Here is a 16,472-nt window from a genome sequence, read left to right as displayed (position 1 = left end):
GTTTTGTTTAGAAAATGTCTGTCAGTGTGTTTCGCTGTAAAACGTGAAAGTTTTACATGAAATCCAAATCTCTGTGATAACTCTAAAAGTAAAGAAGAAAATAGTGTGCACACTGAAAGGTTTGAATAGTTAGTGTTTTATGGTTTTATGGTAAGTGGGTAGAGACACTATTATGGAAGCCAAATATTTTAATGCAAAGCTTTCGGGTTAACCACCCTCATCAGTACATTTTATGATGTACTGATGAAGGGTGGTTAACCCGAAAGCTTTGCATTAAAAGATTTGGCGTGAATAATAGAGTTGGAGTGTTAACACAGTACGACCATTATTTGTGGAAGTGGGTAGAGACAGACAGGTAATGGTATTTTGTTAAGTCTGATGGGGACCTGGATCTTTTCCCTTCATAAGGCTCCATTTGAGCATGATACAGGTCTGTTCACTCTGTAGTTATATGCTATATATATAGCATTATCAGCCATTCAGGTAGGACAGAACTGTACTGAGTAGTGTCAGAGAGCATAGCTATGTTTAATGACAGGGAAAACAAAAGGAGGTAAAAAATGAGATGTACTCTTTAAAAACCGCAAAACTGAAGAAGGCCACTATATAAAATCAAAACTTCACACTAATAAAATGAAGTAATAGCAATGAAATAAATAGCAAATAACTAGCAAATAAAGCACGAGGCTCAAACAGATACTTAAGCTTTTGTTCTTTATGTTTTCAAAAACTTCAGCAGAGTACAAGAAGATAGGCGTCCTGCAGCATTTATATAATTTTTAATTGTTTGTATTTATTCATTATACTAAAGAATGAATTGATTCATAATATGGCCTGGATTGTGTTTTACAGTCTAAACATTTTGCATTTTAGTAATATATTTTTGTAGTGTCTTCTTTACATTCTGCATTAATTGTGAAGGGTTTGACATTGGTCAGGTCATATTGCTGACATTATTTGCTGTGATGATCAGAACAGTCTAATCTTTAGCATCCATTTTGAAGTCATTAGTGTATATTATTGTGATATAGTTTTCTGCAAGATCAGCTTGTAAGGGATTTCTGCATTTAGTTAAAATTGGTACGCTGGCAGTTAGGGCAGAGAACTAAAGTGCCGATTTGCTAATGAGCAGTTTCTTGTGCTAAGGGTGCAGGATTTGAATGATTCCCACCATTCTTTAAATACTCTGCAAACCTGAGCAAGTCACTTAACAAAGCAGTGCTTTGGGGCAATTGGGAATTTGGGCTAGGCTCCTTAATGGTCTCTTAGACTATATATCTAGTAAATACCTATGAACTTGTGGTTATTGTTTTCCAGGTATTCCCTATTGCATAGTTGATCTAGTTCAGAAAATAAGGCAGCATTATTAGCAATCCATTTTTCTGATGCAGCACAGGCCATTTATTCTATGAGGGCAGCAGGCACTACATATATAGATGAGTAAGGATATTTGTATATTATAATGACAGTAGTTTGTGTGGTCTAATGTTCTGAAATGGGCAATCATTATTGATTGATACATTTTTGTTTCATTGCTTACTGAAGAGATGTTCATAACTACACATTTAAAACAAGCCCTAACAAATGTTGCTGTATTAAACAAGAAATATAATTCAGAACAATCAGGAAGATGAAGTCACAGGTTCATAAGTAATTACTGGGCTATTGATCTGATGGGATCTGAAAAAGTCCAGACCTTACATACCCATGGTAGTTTTTAGCCCTTATATTTTGCATATGAATAATACAGAGGTGAGGAGAACACGGATATGTTGGGACAGTTGCCCTTATCCATAAGGGACATGGGTACTAAATCAGGAGTGAGTTTGTAGTTTCCCATCCATTCATTAATCAAATTACATTTGAATAGATTAAGAGAGATACTTCACTTTATATTCAGTGTAAGACTGTTCCACAGAAGGATTGTTCTTTGCAATTTATGTACCTATCCACCTAACATGTTCTATTTATATTGCACAAGAGACTGAGATCCCTTTAGTGGGCATTTATGCTACCGTTGAACTTGCAAATATGAAATAGGTGTGATAGGACAGGGTCTATTGAAGATATTGAAGCTCTATATATGAGGCAGAGCACAACTCTTAGTAGCCCGTATGATGACAAGAGGGATAAGGCTTTAAGATGGTCTGCATATTTTTTAGGACATTGTTTTTTTTTTTTTTTTGGAGAAAGCATTGCGGTCACTCCTGTGACAATTGTTTGGACAGATATACACTGAATAGGGCATTATGTTCAATTATCAGCCTGATGAGAGCTGAGTACAGTGGAAATACTGCATCCCTCGATCTGGATGCAATGCCTTTAGACATAAGCTGTGCAATGAAAATGGACTTCCTTACAACAGTGGATATATGGTGATCAAAGGACATTTCATTTTCAACACAAGTTCCCAGATTCCTGACTATGATATTAACCTTCAGGGGTGTGTTGTTAATGTGATGGTTACAAGAGAAGTCATGCCATACATGTGAAGGATATGATTATACATTTTTTAACATTTAGTTTTAGTCAGTGGTTTTGACATTAGATATTTCTTTGGGAAAGGCCCTCTTTGTGGATTTTGATGTCCTGTGAGGAGTATATGATGGCACCATGTTTACAGTTGTCTGCCAATTGGTCAGCCATAAACACTTAATACTTGCTTTGAAATCTGAATAGTAAATGCCAAACAGGAGTGTTTGAATTTTCCCTTCAGTCATATATATTATTATCCATACTTCCCATCCCCAGTCCCCATATATATATATATATATATATATATATATATATATATATATATATATATATATAGTTTCACTTCACAATCTCGAAATGCTGAAATACCGGATTTCAGCATTCCGAGATCATGAATCCGAAAATTCAGAATGCCGAAAGTGCATAAGAGCGAATTTGAATATCTTGAATTTGTGCTTATGCATTTCCGGTACATTGTGTGTAGTGTTATGGTGCCTGAAATTGCAGATGAGTGAGTGTTTGTGTGTGTTTTTGTTTGTTGCATGTGTGGGTAAGTGTAGGGAGGTATAAGTGTGAGCATGAGTGTTCAATTTGTTGGTGTTTGTGTATGTGTGATGTGTATTTGTGTGCAAGCAAGTGGGGAATGCCATGGTGTGAGTTTTTTTTTTGGTGTTATGTGCGATGTCGGAGTTGGTATATATAAGTAGGTCGGTGTTGGGGGGCTTGCCCCCCTACTTATATGTACTGGAGGGTTGTTTGGTTTGTGTGCTGTGGATGGAATGGTGTGTGTGTTATGTGGTGTATGGTGTATGGTGTTAGCACCAACTCATGATTCTGGGATTTGTGATTGTGGGATTCGGTATTGTGAATGGTTCAGCTTCTTGGTCTCGGAATGCTGAAATTCGGTATTTCAGAATTTTGAGATTATGAAATGAAACATATATAAAGTGCGTATTTATATTTAATGTCATGTTTGTAATTAAATGTATTATAGGATATATTAATATAACTATATTAATGTCATGACAAACACTTTCTGAGCACACCCACAAAAATGACTCTAGCCAAAACCTACCTTCTGCCCTCCCTACTCTGTTAGCACCAATTCTAACCAATTTAAAATCCTCCATAAAAAACAAACTTGAAAGCTGCTAGAACAATATTGCCAAGTTTGCTACTAATTCACCCTCTTTTACCCACCACTGTAAAGTTCAGTGGCCTAATGGTTAAGGTGTTTGCTTTACAAACACAAGGTGCAGGGTTTGAGTCTCACAAGGGATAATTGGCTAGGCTTAAAATGGCTCACAAGGGTAGTTAGTCTAGTACTAATCTATGAACCTATGAACTTGATGGCACTCAATAATTTCTAATATGAACCTATAATCATCTCTGTGTCACTACTGGACAGAGGCAAAACAAACTAATGGGCACAGTATTTCTAACATAAATAACTTTGGGCTAGGCTTATAAATGCCATAGGGCAGTTAGCCTAGTATAAACCTATGAACCTATGAACCCTTAGCTGACTGGAACTCCCCCTCTACCTCTCCTACATCCAGCTTATAACCATACATTAAAATCATACATAAACCATTTGCCAGCCCAGCTCTTATCCCATTAATCAATATATATTTTCCAAAACGAACCCTTAGATCAGAAGACAAATAACTTCTCACCATAAATCAACTGACTAAATCCCATGGACAAAACTTATACTCTCACTCAGTAGCAAAAAAATGGAACTCCTTCCCACTAACCACCAGAACTATTTCTAACCTACCCACCTTTAAATGCTCCCTAAAGTTATACCTTACAAAATCTTAGACCTTCTCTTGTACCAGTCCTGGCTGAACTTACTCACTATACTTCATTTACCCCCTTCAACCTAGATCACACTTTATAATCCTCTCCAACCTCCTGCTCAGCTCCTTCTTCTTTTCCCCACTACCTAACCTTATTTAATTCATTTCTGCAGACCTTTCCTCTACCTCTTTCTCTTACCTCCCTACTCACCTGCACTCTTCTTATATTCTTCTTCTCTCCATCCTTCTTCCTTCTATAATCATAATATGAACATATCTCTTATGCTAAGGCATCACTCAATTCCACCTCACTGTCTCTAATCATATAATCTCTGATATCTCTTTAAATATCTTGTTAGAATTGTCTCAGACCTCATTTATCACATACTAATCTATGTGACAGATAATATGACTACCAAATTTCTCCTGACATATTCTCTCCAAGTCATGTTATTGTTTTTCCTTGCACTCTGCTATGAAACATATGTTCTATGGTTTTCTCATTTTTTTCACTCATGTTTTGTAGTGGAATATGATACCATGTGACTGAAAATATCTATGCTTGATCTTTGAAATGTTGTGATTGTGGAGCTTTTCTGTTCGGGCCTCCACTGAAAATGGGCACTTTCTGGCCCAGTCGGACTTTTCCAGTAAACAAATGTCATATAAATAAATACATACATACATACATACATGTACTTTATTGTATCTCGAAAGGAAAAACATATTTAATTCATTTTCTGTCAGAATTTTTTAAAGCACACAGTTATTTTTTCTTTTAATTGTAGCCCAAACTCAGATATAAAGTTTTTCCACAGTGCTGTAGTACTCTTGTTTTTAGTTTCAGCCATTCATTTTTCAATAAACCAATACTTTCAACTGTCACTTAACAAAAATCTCCTCATTGCCATAATCGTAATATCACAGTCATTAGTGCTGGTGGTCTATAGTGGTACTGAGTAAGGCATCTAACTACTGTACAGCAATGCCTTACCAAGAATATAATGTGAAACCATGACCCAAATTGTTGCATGTATAAAGACAGAAAATTGGTTTGCAGACATAACTTTAGAGATGAGGGCCATTTATGTGAACTCTTATCCCTTTTACTGAGAAGATGATATATGGGAAACTTATTGCAGATCCAGATGTGTCTTCTTTTGTTTTAAATCTGAGATACTTTTTTGAGCAGAATTATAAAATACTCAAACAAAACTAACGATTTAAGTTGCAATTGCTGGTATTAGGAATACTGTTTAAAACTATAATGTCAGATTTTTTTACTGCTGCTCTTAATGAAATTTGTTAACTAAATATAACCTAAACATTACTTTGTAGCTTAAGGATGAAAACAATTTAGAGTAGTTATAAAATTCTAGCATTACTTTCTGATAAAGGATGCATCAGCACGTTCATAGTTATGCTGTGCATTTATAAATAAAGGAGCCATAAAAAATGGTGATGCAGTTAGTGGAAAGGAAGAAGCAGTTGAACTTCAGTTCAATTAGTCTGCAGTCAGTATGCTGATGAGGAAAGTTTTAGAAATGGGAGAGCCCTGACTGCCTCATTGATCTCTTGTTTGCATGAGATTTCTTTGTCAAGAAAGGGCAAAATACATCTTTTGGAAGCTCAGGATCGCATAGAGTGTTCAACAGGTTTTACCTTGGTGGGTAATGGTAAGGTGTACGTGTCTAAGGTGCACCATGTCAATCATTCACATAATGTGTAGGAAACTGAATGTTAGATGAAATTACAAAGGGCTGTGTTAGTCTCATTATCCATTCAAGCTGCTAGTTTCACAAATATATGGAAACAGGAGGCCAGGCACTGCTGGAAGGTAAATATCTATGGAAACTAATGTTTAAGCTAAACCGGTACTGGAATCAGCCTCGCAGCTCTAAAGAAGCAGTCAAGCAGTAGATGGGGTAAATGAGTCTGTTGTTATGTTTGGCCAAGCAGTACAAGTTACAGGGACTGAATTCTGATCTGATTATTTGCAGAGATGAGTAATGAGTGCATCTGGTTTTACTACATGATAACATACAGGGTGCACTGCAGTCACTGCTACAGAAGTGGAGAAGTTTGGTGCAGTGAATGATGATTGCCAGAAATTTAACAGGGGTCTGTGAGCGATCAAGGACAGGGTGTCTGATTCAGAGTAGAAGTTCACAAAATGAAAGAATATCATGTGATCTCTGGTTGCTGTCAGTGCGTGTAAGATTTCTGTGAAAGATACGTGTCTGCACATGCAGTTATTCACTGCATTCAATATTGAACTGACTGCGATTTCTTTAGTCTTGGCTGTGGATCAGTTTCTATTCCCTCATGTTGAACTGCAGGATTCATTTTTAAAGATAAACATCTTACCATTGCCATTTTTATTTGTGACTGGCAATGATTCCAGGTAATTGGGCATTTTTATTATTTCTGTGGTTGTGCAAACATGTAGTTAGTATACGTCCATAAAGTTGTGCTGGGGAAGCTTTCCTAAAAATGTTTGTTTTGTTTGCTCAACAGGCTGATGATGCTTTGACTAATTTTCTTTTGTCCAGATGAAGCTTCAGTAAATTGAAATTTGATGAAATGCGGGGAAGCAACTCTGATCATTAACCTTGTTGAAGATAAGCATTTTAAGGAGTAATGGTTGCATGGATACATTATCATTCTAGGCAAAAAAGTTTTCAGAAAGCTAAGGCCAAGAATACAGGATAAAAGTTTTTTCCCGTTGGTTATCTATTTAATTTCTCCAAATCTTTTGGGTTTCTAATTCCCTGATTGGAATGGACCCCATTCCTAAGTCAAAGTGTGATTAAAGTTCATAAAATTAGTATTGTTTCAATCTTTGATGTCAGCCAGAAGTGCTCTTCACAACACCCGCAATGTGCTCAGTTATGACACCTTCTGCAATACATACAGAGTCACATGTATTGGTAACATATCTAAATATGATTGCATATTATTTTTTATAAGACCCGTTACTCCAACTACTATTCAAACTGTCTGGGTATCTTTCTTCTACATTCCTCTCATTTCTGCCTGCAAATGCTGATATTTTATCATTTTATGTTTCTGTATGCAAGACACTGTAGTCAGTGGGAATAGTGATTTCAATGATCAGTGCTACTTTTGTCTTCTTTTCGTGGACAGATATATCGGTTTTCTAGCATCTATCTTTTGAACTGTTGATAACGGGTGATCCCATGTAATATATATTTCATCATTTTCTATGATGCTTTGTGGTTCATGTTTCCAATGTTTTTTCAGCCACTTCAATAACATAATGTTTGCAGAATTATCAGTGCAACAATCTTGCCACATAATTATTTCTTTCAGTATACGGTCCTTCTGTCGTTAGTATGTCACAACCAGCAATGAGGTGTGCAACTGTTTCTAAATCTGTTTTACAAAACTTACATTTGTCTGTTTTTCCCACATGTTCAGTGTACTTTGTTAATCAACGTGTGTGTAGCCTACTATCTTGTGCCACCAATATTAGCCTTTTATGTCTTGGTTTGAATTTGCCTCTCCTTATCCATCCCTGCATTCATTTTCCTAATCAATACGGGGTTCTTCCAGAAGTTTCCTATACTTGCAACTATATTTGTGCCTTTTCCACATTTATTGCCTTTTCATCTGGTCCTTCACCATATATTCTTTATTTAGTTTTTTTTGGCACATTCAGTTGCTACTTGATTTTTATCTACTTGTGGTTTGATTCCCATTCTAGACTAAGCAGGGAAGTCATTTTAGACTGATTCTCCTCATGCTTCAAAACTTTCACTAGATCTGGGTCTTGTGAAGTCAGCAGATGTGTGTGGAGTCCCAGGATTGCAGATCTATACATGTAACCAGTTTCAAGGAGGCCCATCCCTCTATGCACTGATTTTTATAAATCATTTGGGGAGCATGAAGCATCCTTCTTGTTTTCCTGTCTAATCTATTCAACCCGTTTTGAGGCCAGTTGGTCACTCCAAAACTGTAAGTTAGGAAAGGAAGAGCAAATTGTTTTATAGCTTGGATTTTGTTCCTAGATGTCAACGCTGTTTTTAGGATTAATTTAAGTCTTCTAAAAAATTCCTTACTAAGTTTTATTCACATTTTTTCATGTCTTATTGTAGATCCTTCATCAGTTCCCAAATATTCATACACTCCCTCTTGGTCAAGTTCTTTTATATCCCATTCTTGTCCCAAACTGATGTTTTCTTGGTGCTGCAGTTTTCCTGCTTTAAAGGTTGCTTTTGCACATTTATCAAGACCAACTGTCATTCTTATATCATCTGAAAAAGCTTTGACAACTTGCAGTTGTGCTTTCAGTTCATCATCCGATGAGCTATAGAGTTTTCAATCAGTGAAAAAGTGAAACTGAGAAATCTTTGCACTTTGTTGTTTTCTAGCAGCCAAATTATAGCCATGGCCTAAGCTGTTAAGTAGACAGTTTAATGGGTTGAAGGCAAGGCAGAATAGCAGTGGTGACAGAGAGTCACCCTGAAATATCCCCCTTTAAATTTTTATCCCTTTAATAATAATTTGTCCTTTATCATGGCTTAATTGCAAAATGGTCTGCCACTGTTTCATGGTCATTGTAATGTAGTCGATCAGTGTAGGGTGTATCTTATACATTTTAAGCACTCTTTTATCCATGAATGTGGGATACTATTAAATGCTTTTTTGTAGTCAATCCATGCCATACTTAAATTCCTCCCCATTTTACAGTTCGCCACTATGACTTTATTTAACAACAAATGATCCTTTGTTCCATACGACTTTCTTTTTTGCCCTTTTGTTCTATTGCCATAATTGAGTTTTCATAAACTCTATCATTATCAATTCCAGTGTACAGTTTATACATTGTCAGAAGGCAAGTTATCGGTTTATAAATTTTAGGGTTGCTTGCAGATTCACTCAAGTGGGAGGATTGATTTTCCTGTTGTTAGCCAGGTTGATGTCTGTTCAGGGTGCGCATATAAATAGTTCTTTCACATGGCTAAATCTTCATGCAAAGATGTTAATACTTTTAACCAGAAGTTAGGTACTGCATCTGGGCTTGGGGTTTTCCTATTAGATGATTTTCTTAACTTTGTTTCAATCTCTCTGGCTGTTACTTCATCCCATTTCATATCATGTACCTTTAAAATTCTTATTCTTTCTTTTACTTCTATCTGTTTAGCATCATTGTTATGGTCCACAGGATCTTCATAGATACTTCTCTGTATCTATTTTTTCAGTTTTTTGGTAGTTTTTCAATTCCTTTTACTTTGTTTCCCAATTCTCTATAAAACTTTTTTGGGTTATGAATAAATTGCTTTTTTTGTACTTTTCCCTTTATGTTTATTTGCATATCTTCTAAGTTTTTCCACCTGTACTGAGATTTTTAGTTTATTTGCAATAGTGCATGATATATCCTGATCTGTTCTAATACTGCTCATTGCTTTTATCACATCTATCTTCCTAAGTATTTTTATCTGTTCCTTCTTCTATGCTCTTCTAACAGTGACACTTCTTGTCTTAATTACTTTATTGTTTTCTCTATTCGATACTTCCACAATGGTATTCAATTTCTCCCCTTCCTTTCCTTCACTACCCTGTGCTCTTATGGTAGAACTTTATCAGTTATTAATTTAGCTGCACAGTAATATATCCTGCTAACTTCTGTTATATTCCAAGGATCCCTATGGACAGTCCTAATTACTGTGTTCATCTGTTTTATCAAACTTCTGACTTTTTGGGTCTTATTGACCTTCTGCAGTCTATCTCTTTCATTGATTTTAATATGTCTATCTATCGCTATTAAATAAAGCAAATCTTCTCTTATCTCATTTTCTTCTAAACTGAGGGTACATTTTTTCTTTTCCATTTCCTGCGGAGTGCGGGCTTTCCATAAAATGTTCTATAGCATCTTTCTGTGGCAGATTCTCTTCAATTTCATCTGTGCCATACATTGCTCTATCATATGGGAACTCACTGGCCTATCACTCCTCAACATTATCTGCATCAGTTTCCACAGTTTCCTGTCCCTTCCCTTGTTGTTCAGCTTCATGAGAACGTTTATACTGTTTTCCTGTGGAAGGCTCCAAAATATCTTCATATGGCACCTGACCAATTGCTTCCTGTTTCACTGGTTTCCCCTTAATTTGGAGACCCATTGCTCTATCCTGTTGTGGTGCTTTCTGAACTAGATTTTCTGCACTGAATCCTTCACTTCGGAGGTACTCAGTTTCTATTCTTTAACTTCTTCCTTACTGATCTCCTTTTCTACTTTTCCTCTTTGTCTTCTTACTTTTATTTACATTGCATTCTTATTTTATCTACATTATGGAAATCATTGTATATGAAAAGATAAACCTGGCAATGCCATATTCATCACATTCAATGGTTATCCTGAAGGCCTGCAGCATGCTAATGTTTAGTTTGACACTCAGATATGTTAACACTAATGTGTGACTATTTTAGAATATACTTATTCTGACAGTCCATTATATAGTAAAATTCCCCTCACCCTGAGGTGCAGCAATCCTAGAGACAGTATATATATCAGTAGCAGGGGAGTGGCAGCCTTTTTCTTGATTATTTCTTCTGGCACTTTGTGATAAAGCAGGGCAATCCATACTAATATGTCTGATGCATAACTGCCATATTTTTACAATAACTGTAAATTAAAGTTTACATACATATTTCAGAATATAATTTTGCACTGCTACCAGTTACATATTCAAGGAACTTAAAATCATGCATCTATGCTGGAATATGTGAATCCCAAGGGTGGGAGGAATAGGAACTAGGTAAATAGGAATTCCAACTTACTAGCAGAATGTAAGTGTAGGCATTTCGTTAACAAACTATCATAACCCTAGCAAACAAACCATATTTAAAAGTTGTTTCCAGCCTTAAGGAAGGCAAGACAAGATAGCACAGGAAGAATTTGAAACTGTCCATTTAATGAGCTATACATACTTTGAAGGTAGTAAGGGGACTACTCAGCTTGTCATATAGTGGAAGTTTGTTCAGTGGTAGGGAATACATTGGGTTATGATTTTATTGTATCAACATGCCTTACGCATCATTTAATAAAGGTTTAGGTCCTTTAAGCTGGTATTTGAGGAGCCACTTGTTCTATGAAGGAATAAGAGTTCAATGAATTTTGATCAAAAGGCTAGGGGTTAGGAGAGTGGCTAATGATTAAGGTGTTTGCCTTACAAACACAAAGTGCAGGGTTTGAGTCTCACAAGGGATAAGTGGCTAGGCTTAAAATGGCTCACAAGGGCAATTAGCCTAGTACTAACCTATGAACCTACACAAAGAAAACCACAGAGGAGTCTATAAGAGACTGAGCACAGGGAGATGGCAGCCAGACTGATAGAATAATCGAGGGCCTTGATCTTTTTAGTTATGCATGTCTGAGGTCTCTCAAGTTGAGCGACGTGTTTCAAAAAATGCATGACAAATGGAGAATTTTATTAAATAATTAGACTGATAACAAATGGATAAAAGAGAATTAAGTCTGCTTTGTTGTGAGAATAGATGTCCTTGGCAACCAGCTGAGGCAGATAGGAGGAGACATGTTGTTCAGAAGATAAGGAATTTCAAATAAGAATAACACCCTGCATTCAAGAATTATTTGATCTTCTGTTCTGACTACAGTCCTAACTCCTAAAGCCATACTTTAACAAGTTATCAGATGCCTACTTAGTTACAGTGAATGCTTTTTATAAAGCATTACTGAATATGGCATTTTTTGGGTGCTGATAGTTTGACCACAAATCTAAGGTCTGCCCCCTCCCACTTCTTTTGTGCACTGCTTTCCTCCCTGTATTTAGTCTACCTTTTTCTGTGAATGACTGATTAAACACAGGGCACACTGCTAAGCCTTGTAGAAGATATTTGGCCTGTTGTTCTCTTACCCCTTACCTGCTCTAACTCCATTTTTAGCTTACTTTTATAATTATTTCCCACCTCTTGTAACACCTGACACCTAACATTAACCCTGTGCTCCATCTACAACTGTCTTGGGTGATAAATACCTTACTTGCTTCTAAATTATTTTCTCATCTGTGTCTGGTAATAGAATTCCACAATTTTAAACCTGATATAGAACAATACCTTTTTCTCTTTGCTACAGTCACTTAACTTATATCAGTTCACTTTTCTGAATAAGCTGTCTCCATTTTGCATGTTCAAGTTGATAATTTCTTGCTGCTATTGATTTGCTTTGACTCTTTTCATCTTCTAACCTGTTGTTAACCACTTTTAGTAACCACAGACATAGTTGCTGTTTTACAGAAAGCTCCTAAAATCAACACTGCAGATGTCAATGGTATTCAAATAGAAACAACTATGTCCTTTAAATGCCTGGGTTTAAGGCTGGACCAATCCCTTAATTTCCATAAATATACTGAAAACATTAGGAAAAAGATCAACTCTCTTTATACTAGTCCTGGAAAAATATCTCCCTTTCTCTTCGTATCAGCAAGAGTCGAACTAGGAAAACAAGCCATCTTAGTTCAGCTTGAAAATGCATTCCCCATCAAAGCCATATTCTTAAAAAAAAAATCATAATTTTTACATATTTTGAACCCCCCCATGGAACTCCACTCACTACATCACCCTCTTCAAAGACAGATGGCTGCCTGTCAATCTTCAATCTCTACAGAGTTAGGATACTTCTCGGGTCTCTTCTTTTCAAACTACTTTGACCATGTATCTTCCTTCTTGTTACCAAACTCCAAGATAAAAAACATCCATTACTTCCTACCCATGTTCTCCCAATTAAATCCCTCATTCCAGATGCCCCCCTCAAAACAAACTGCACTGTTCTGACTACTCCTTCTCTGTTCTTGCTGCCAAAGTCTTGAAATCCTTCCTCATCCCTGAAAAGAAATCACCTTTTTTTTCCTACTTTCAGAGCACAAATCAAAGACATCTCCATCAGAAATAAGATTGCAAATGCTTTTCCACTGGATACATCACCTAACTGTTCCTTCACCTACATACGTTCTACTTCCATGCTCTATTGTTACCTACTGCATACCACTAATATTTACTACTAAAATTAATCTACTTTGTTTTTTCTCTGTTATTAATATTTGCTTATTGTTTGTGTTATCTGCTGGACATTGCACCTTCTGAGATTACTCCATTTTTGTGAACCAGTTCTGCTTTATTTTTTCTGAATTTCTTCACTGAAGTTGTGCCTATAAATGGGTCTGTTTATTTTATTTCATTTACCCTTTTTTGACTAAGTTAGTCCCAATGGGCAAATGGTCTTTTTGCAGGGGAGACCCAAGCTGGTAATTCGTACTAACTGAGGGACATTTGGCCAAGGTACAGGGGAGCTTTCCTTACTCATTTCAGTAGGGAAGATCATATTATTTTATTATTTATTTAACATTTGTTGACTGGGAAAGTCTGACTAGGACCGAGCCTATTTTCAGGGAGGCCTGGGGAGAAATCTTCAGATGCATGTCTTTGGATTGTGGGTGGAAACCAGAGTACCTGGAGGAAACCCACGCGAACACAAGGAGAACATGCAAACTCCACACAGCAGGCACCCCAGCTGAGAATCAAACCAGAGAACCTCTTGCTGTGAGGTGACAATGCCTTATGCAACTCTTATTCCTAGTGCAGTGGCAGCTGGGAGGAGTTGTGTAGTGTAAATATGGCAGAGAGCTGTGAGGTGAGAGAGGTGTTTGGTGAAAAAGCAAGTTTGTAGAATGAGGCAGATTTAGGAAGTTTGTTCCAATAAAAATTGTTTGAAAGCCCTGATGCAGTAGCTTTGAAAGGAGCAGACACAATAGAAGCTATTTGTTACAACCTTGCAGTCAGGAGGGTTGTGGGATGGATTATTGCAGGAGTTACTACAACAACATTAACCACAGAATGGTCAAGAAACTTCATGGGAAGACATGACGAATACAATCTTTGAAGTTGAAAGCACTGAGAGAAAAGATGTGGCAGAAGAGGAAGAGAATTAGCAGCAAGAAGGCAGACAGACATAGACAAATGTGGCAACCAAAAGGAGAGAGCAGAACCAACAGGGATCGATTTGCAGGAAAAATAGGAAGCATTTTAAGAGAATACAAGCTAAAGGCAGTAAACCTTTAGATAGATATGATCTATGGGATAATGTGGTTGCATCTTTGGGAATAAAAGCACCAGAATAAGAGCATTTATATTAATCAGAAAAGAAACTTTTTGGTCACATTAATTGTGAAAGTGAAGGACTGGAATATTTTAAATAGCTATGAAAAGAATATGTTTTCTTGGAACATATTTGTGGTTACTGCACATAATAGAGAAAAACGTATACAGCTTAGAAATGATTTTCAAAAAGAAGTTTTACAGAGACATTTGGAAGAATTATATCAAAGTGTTATGGACATGGTAAAACTATTAGATAACAGAGAACTGTGGACTGTATGGTGGGAATATTCTGTTCTGTTCAAAATGATTAATGGCAAATACATTTATCTAAATTAATATTTGTAAATGGGGCAAGAGGTTTTGTAAGACATGAGGGTCAACCCCAAACATGTTTCTTTTCTGGTGCAGAGAGGCATCTTATTGAAAATGTGAATTTGTGGGGAGAAAATGACATGATAGTAAGCATTACACTATTAAATGTTGGAAATGCAAACAGAGAGGACTCTTATGGATAGATTTTCTAAATGCAAATAAAATTTGTGTAATACAAGAAGCGGTTATGGATAGATTTTCTAAATGCAAATAAAATTTGTGTAATACAAGAAGCAGAACAAAAAGAACTAGAAAATGATAGTGCTACATACATTCTGGATTCAGTGGAAGAAGAGAATTTACAAGAAGAACAAGGAGTAGAGATTCCTCAAGAAGGAAGTGAATAAAATAATGAAAATAAAAATCAGTTAACAAAGTGAGAGAGAGAGAGAGAGAGAGAGAGAGAGAGAGAAGAAAATTAGTGAAGAAAGTGAAGTGGAACGATTGAGATGGCATATGGTAAAAGAAAGGAATACTACTGGTAAAAATTTAAAGAAAGAATTTAAATGAAAGAAAAAAAGGATGTGGATAATTTTAAAGTAGTTACTTTAAATGTGAATAGTCTGATAAATGACATAAGAAAACTGATGATATATCAGTGGTATGATAAGGCAGTAGCAGCATAATATGTTTAGTGGATATACGATTTTTTTAGAAAGAAAAAATAAAACAAATGGAGTTGTTATGAGGTAAGAATATTGTATCAAATATAGGAAAAGAAACTACAAGGAAAAAACACAAAGCTAGAGTTGTCATTGTGTGATACCTTAAACCTCCTGTGGTGGAGGCCCAAGGGATATATGGAAATGATCTCTTAAGGACATCAAATGTTTAAGCTACATTGCTTCTGAATGTCCATGCCTTTTTTTTTTTTAACTTTTTACGTATTTATGGTTACATGCAGAGCAATAAAGCCTCACCCCACTAACTATTGACAAGCATGTTTTGGCTATTTTATTGACCTCATTAGCATAGGTGGGTAGTTTGGCTATACTTCAGAAACATTGGGTCTTTAAATCCAGCTGATGCCAGAAATAATAAGGTATGTGTAAGAATTGCTATGTTACATAAAGAACAAAGCATTATTGTTATGGATCATGTAGTAGAAAAGCAGGAAGACTATCTGTTATAGATATATGAAATAAAGGGCAACTGATCAAAATTGTCATTGTTTAAGCTCAGAAGAATGATGAGTTATTTTTTATTGCTAAAACTGTATGAAATGGTTAATATCAATATAATTGTAACTGGAGACTGTAACTGTAATATAAAGAGAGAAGTGGGAAAATGTTCAAAAGTTATTAAAATATAAGAGAAATAAAGATGGGGGAATTGAGAATAGCATAAACAAGAGCATATGCATATAAAAGAAATAATTTAAAAAACAAAATATATAATTTTTCTAAATCATTAAATGAAGAGCAAGGAGAAATTATAAAAGTAGTATTTTCTGATCATGAGGCAGTTTGGGCAAGATTTGGTGTAAACGAAGATTATATTAGGTTATGGAAAGGAATAAAAAAGTTAAATGGTATTCACATTAGAGAGAAATTTGAAGAAGAGGCTAATGGAAGGTACTCTAGCTATCACATTTATGTATTAAAATTGGACTGAGTGGTAGAAGAATATGAAACTAAAATAATAAAAGAGTATAAAAATCAAGAAAATGTTATAGAGTTAATATAT

Source organism: Protopterus annectens, chromosome 6.part0, assembly GCF_019279795.1.
Source record: "Protopterus annectens isolate FY-2018-M chromosome 6.part0, PAN1.0, whole genome shotgun sequence".
Classification (NCBI taxonomy): domain Eukaryota; kingdom Metazoa; phylum Chordata; order Ceratodontiformes; family Protopteridae; genus Protopterus; species Protopterus annectens.
The sequence above is the reverse complement of the archived record's forward strand: the minus strand, read 5'-3'. Positions refer to the sequence as shown.